The sequence below is a fragment of the Lygodium microphyllum genome, chromosome 18, assembly GCF_053477565.2.
Source record: "Lygodium microphyllum isolate KBCC chromosome 18, Lygodium_microphyllum_v1.1.10, whole genome shotgun sequence".
NCBI classification, from domain to species: Eukaryota; Viridiplantae; Streptophyta; class Polypodiopsida; order Schizaeales; family Lygodiaceae; genus Lygodium; species Lygodium microphyllum.
Window position 1 is genome coordinate 63,914,525 of NC_141152.1, and position 5,918 is coordinate 63,920,442.

Sequence of the window (5,918 nt, forward strand, 5' to 3'; positions counted from 1 at the left end):
ATCATAGGACACATAGGGGTTCACGTATCCTCATCCATTAGTTCTTCCACATAATTCACCGATATGTCACTTTGCAAATATGTGACAATGGGTCCAAGTGGTCTAGGGATTCCAATTGGATTTATGTCGATCCTAGGTATGGGGGATTGTAGCTAGATTTATGTCCACATCCTAGGTATGGGGGATCTCTAATCATTCAATTTAGTAGTGCCAATGGAGCTCCTCTTCCCCATAGTCGAGCTACATGTTCCTTGGATATAATTGTTGTGGGTAAGACAGGGCATACAACAATCTTCTTAGCATTTAGCAATGCATGGCCTCATGCTCAAATATTTTGTAATTAGTGTTAGTTATTGACAATGGATCATTGCATTCCATTGAAAGGTGGTTGCCTCCACATTTATTATTCGGGTTGTCTCAAGGTATCCTAGAAGTTTGCAAGTTCTAGCTTAAGATTTGACATTTCTTGAGTAAGGTCCATTCCCTTCCCCTTATCCTACAATTTGAGTATTCTTTACTCACTATGAATAGTGGATCTTTCACTATCTATGGAAATTATGCCTATTGGTTGCATTGTCTTGGCATTCCTCTCTTTCATTAGGTCTTAAACTCTTATGGCTTTGTCAAATAATATATCTCTTATAGACTAGAGTTGCTAGCTAGGGTTCTATATGTCTTTGTTCTTGATCCCATTTATGAAAATAGTAGATATAACTTTTTGCATTTGACTTTTAGCTATGGGGGTCCTCTTAGAAAGGTTTTGTACATATGTTATGTAATCATGAATCTCTTATTTGTCCTTCTAGTTCACATGCATGAGCTTGATAATGAGGTTATCCACAAATCGCCCTTCTAATAATCTCTTAATGAAAAGGCCCTTAAGCATATCAAAGTTGTTTCTCTTGGCTTTGTCTAGACCAATGAACCATGTTTTGCCCTTTTTCCTTAGACGCCACTCGAAATCTTGTGCTTGTTTGTTTGTATTCTAGAGATGATTACCCTTAAAAACTGGCTCAAATTCCTCCATGAAACTATAGAGATCATCTCCCACCATATACTTCTCAACTCGTTTTGTCACAATAGTGATCTTCAAGTGGCATATTGAATTAGAAGTCACTTTGGCTAGGATAGAGGCAGCTAATGAGGCATTACTTACAAAGTGATCCAATAACTAACTAACATTCAGATAGATGAGGTCTATCCTCAATGGCTCTTTTCGTATCAACATTCTCTCTTAGCCTCATCCTTCTTGTAAGAATTAGGATTCGTTGGACTTGTTCTACCTCAACCTCTTTCCTTTATTTATCTAGCCTTTGGGTCAATGTAAATCTTGCAATTTGTCTTAAAAGATCTCTACTACTTAGTCTTCTTGATTTCTAAATCCTCGGTTGAGTGTTTACTCTCTCCTAAGCTTGTTTTTCTTGCCATGAGCTGACTATCCCACATCTTTCTATGCTCTTTAAGTTTTGATATTCAACTCTAATTAGCATCTCTCTTCCACAAGTTTTTCATTGAGTTTCATCCAGATTCTTTAAGGGGTTTCACATCTCTTGATGAGCTTGCAAATTCTAGGGTATGGGTAGGTTCAAATTAGTTATTGTTTCCCAATTTAGCTCAATGATATGTGGTGAGTTCCATCCTTGAGCTTATCCCTTAAGAAGTGATTTCTTGTTGAGTTCAAACAATGGGTGGATGAGATGATAGAGAGACCTTTTAAGGCTAGGCGAGTGTCATTTGAGCTGGCATATTGTCACATAATGGATAAGTGGGCCAAGCATGAGTCATAAGGGGCCAAAGTGATAGCAATGGCCAAATAATAGGCAGTGTGGCATGTTCAATTTGGCCAAGGGCCATGTGGGGGGTGGCCAACTTTGCATTGGATTGAACACCCTATTATGGGCTAAGTGTTATAACGTGAGTTGAGTCAGCTATGGCCATGCGATCAAGAACCACTTTAGGGTGATGAAGCTAGCCCTATGCTGCTTAAGGTGTCAAAGTAGGACATGAGCTGGGGGCCAAGTCATTGAGTGGCCATGGCCAAGTGCCAAGGCCTTTGGGTGGCCAAGTCAACCAATGGCCACATGGCTAGCAGTAAAAAAAAGTGCGTTAGTATCCTACATAACCAAGTTGGTTGTTGTTGGAGAGGGTGGACAATGGTCTAGTGAGTGACTATACTGAGAGTGTGGGATAGGGTGATTCGAGTGCTAGCTATGGGATGCCAATCCAAGCAAGGTGATGGTTGAGAGCTATAAGGCCATGTGGCTTAAGTGATTTCTAGTGAGGTTGAACATTTGTAAAGTGGGCCAAGTGGTGTAGATAGGGGTGTGTGGTTAGTAGTTGGCCAAGGGCTAAGAGGAAGTGGCCTAGCCAAGAGGGCAAAGGCTTTAAAGCCCATAACATTGGGGGATCAAGGCAAGGAACCAATTGACTATGGTCTATACAATAGTCTTTCACATAGTAGTGACCTCAATAAGGCCTATACACTATGGCCTATGACCATGATTATGATGAGCATCATGTGGAACAAGGGTGATTGAGTAGGTCAATTGAGCTATGTAGAATCGTAAGAGCAAGATAAATAGTCAATAGCTGTTGCATGGAAAAGTTTGTTTATCCACTAATGGAGAAGGCATTGATGCTGATGGTCTCATCTCCTTTTCCTCTTTGTTGCGCTATTGTTGAGAGTAGCAACACAATCTCTTTCTTTTTCTTCTCTTACCTTCTTGCTTTTCATCCCATGTAGAAACAAAAAACAAAAGTTGGAAGCAACCTACTTTTCCTCCAAGACAAACACGAAATTAGGTGCCCTATTTCTCTTGCATTTTTTTTCTCCCAAAAGCTCTCTTCTTCTTATGGTACACTACCCTTTATCTCAGACTCTCAATTTTCCTTAATATTCAACCCATAGAGGCTTAAATAAAGAGTGTGAACTCCTATTGCATTGCACAATAAGAAATTGTGGACTTCAATAGTTGATTCCATCCTTAGTCCCATCAATGGAACCAAAAATGTTGCATTTTATGATTGCAATGGTAGGACATTGGATAAAACTCTTATTGTTCAAGAGCTTTGAACCACCTTGGTCAAAGCTACCTCTCACTCTCTTGCTCTTTCTCTATAGAAGTCAGAGTATAGTAAGAAGCAAGAGTGCTTCGATCAAAGTTGCTCAACCAAAAATAAGCTCCTCTATTACTTTTTAGCATTTATATATAAGGTATTGAATTTTAAGGCTCTCTCCAAAAGTTGGGCAAGTTAGCCCTCTTTTTGGCCTTTGATTGGTCATCCTTAAATTTGCAAGCTACTAGGATTAATTGGATTGTCCTCTTCCAAAAGTGAATAGAGACACCATGCCCACAATCTCACGTCTCTCCTCAAAACATAGTTACATCATAATATTCTTGAAAATTTTACAAGTGCTTCAAAAAATAATCCTTAACAAGCTCTTGCAAAATTTATTATCATCCTTTGATTGCAACACCTGTATCTTTGCTTTGAGTTTGTGAGAATCATGAGCTTTGCACATGACTTCCTCAACCTTGATCTTGAAATATTGAACCCTTTGAACTTGTGAGATGGGTAATAAAGCGATTGATGTTGCATAAAATAACCATGTTATATATGCACGTCTCTTCCCTTTAGAAAATTTCTATCTAATGCCCACCTGTGATGACATTTCATGCCCCCTATTTTGCCTCCCCAAACAAGAGTGTTGGATTTTGTTGTCACATCACAAAATTATGTCACTAAGTCAAAGCGAGTTTTAACAATTTATCAATACTTGTTTTCCTTGAAAAGGTAAGAAATAGATATCTTCATTGGAAATAAGGAAGCCCTAAGGCCATATCGATATTTTTAGATAGTAAATGGTTGTAAGTCTTATGCTAGATTGTAGATGTTGTTGGGGATAAAGGCGCCTCCACCTAGCCGCCCATGTATCACTACACTGACAGTATTCACCACCACTGCACACTACAGGTGACAAGCCCCCGTCACGGTCACTTATTCTTTATTCTTTTAGTGACAGTTTGAATAAAGGAAGGCTCGGCCACACATTGTGGTTGTTGGAGTTCCCATTTCTTCTCTCTCTCTTTCTTGCTCTTGCTCTCCCGCCATAGCTCTTGAATGCAAGCTTCGATCTTTCTCACCTTTCAACTGGTATCAGAGCAGGTCCTTCGCGAGCGCTTCTTGGACTTCCTTGACATGTACACGAGGTATAAAAGCTTGCTTCTCACTCAGTTCTCAGCCATTCTTTGACATGAACAATAGGGTTTCATGAAGAGGCAGCCATAACTTCCATTATTGAAGCTTGTTCTCTTCACCTCTTGCTTGGGCTTGTCCTAGGCTTATGTAGGCCTATTGTAGGCCTTCATTGGGCTCTTGCTTATCCCCTACCCACCTTGATTTGGCCCCTCAAGTACAGCAACATGCTCACATTTTATTTGCGCCTGTTTGCAAAAATAGCTCAAAAATCACTCTTTTTTGTCATATCTTGGGCATTTGGAACCCGATTCAGGCAAGGTAAGAGTCTAACTTGGGGCTTTGGCATGCTCTAGATGCAATGGTGATGTCAGATTTACCAAATTCTGATGATAGAATATTTTGCAAGAGATTTCAGGTTTGAGACAACATGTATTTGTATGCCTATGGCTTATGTGATGCTTCTACTAATGTCTATTGATACCGGATCACTTGTGGATGTTATGCCTCTTATGTGAGATGCATTTGGAGCTGATTTAGCTCAGACATTGATTGTTTTGAATAGTCCCAGATCTGGCCAAAACAGGGCAACACTTATCTCTTGAAGTTTATGCTTACCGAGATTGATCACTTGATGTATATTGATGCTCGGATGATGTCTACATGTATGGAGATGCTATGTTAATGGATTGCCATCATTTTGGTACTGATTTGAGGCCTGAAATACTTAATCTGGAGTAGTGAATGTCTGCTGTAAACAGTTGGGGCTAAAGCTATTCTACTCATGTATGTTTATGCCTATGCTATTCGGGTCATGTCTTGGAGATGTACATTGATGTGTTGACCATTGGGGATTGGAAAAGAGTTCGACATTTCTTCTTAATCATTAGTTGAGCTTGAGCTCTGCTTTCCATAGCATTTGGATATTTATATTAGATGTATCTTGACACTTATCGGCCTATGCTTGACCGCTTTGGACATGCACTTATGCTCATGTCACCTACCTATGTCAGTTACATTGTTTGAGCTTGGATGCTATTGGAGATTTACTTGGGCTTGACATTCGATTGTTTGGAGCATATTTTGGAGATTTATTGGCTTGCCAGAGTTTATTTTGGGATATACTTGATGTCTATGCATGCTACATATGGACGTCACACCGCCTCCATGTTCGGGATGTCTCATTGATGCCTGATCTTGGACACTTGTCAATGGTGCTTGTACATGCTTTGTTCGAGCTTTGTTGCTTTATGTTTACAGCCTTTGTGCTAGTGGGAGCATCTTTGGATGCTTGACAGATATTGAGTAGGCGGTCTATGCTATTTGAGCTTTTGAGACTATTTGGGATCTCTTACCTTTGGGATGATGCATGGTTCATATGTCTTGGTTTATTTTCGATGCTTATGAGTTGACTCTCTGACTTGGGTCCCTCTCTTTGTGAGCTTACACCTACTTGTCAAGTCTTGGTTTATTTTCGATGCTCCATTGAATGGGGGGTGTGCCTACTCATTGGCAGATATTTCATGACATGTTTGGGTGTTGGATTCATGCTTATCAACTGTCATATGCCTATGTTATGCCGGCATGATGCTGGTTATGGTCTTGGCAGTATATGATTGACTTGGAATCCGCTTCTAGCACAGTTAGCTCTCATTTACTAAAATCTGTCATTTATTATAGCAAGTAGAAATCTACAGATTTTGAGCACTTCTCTAAGGGCA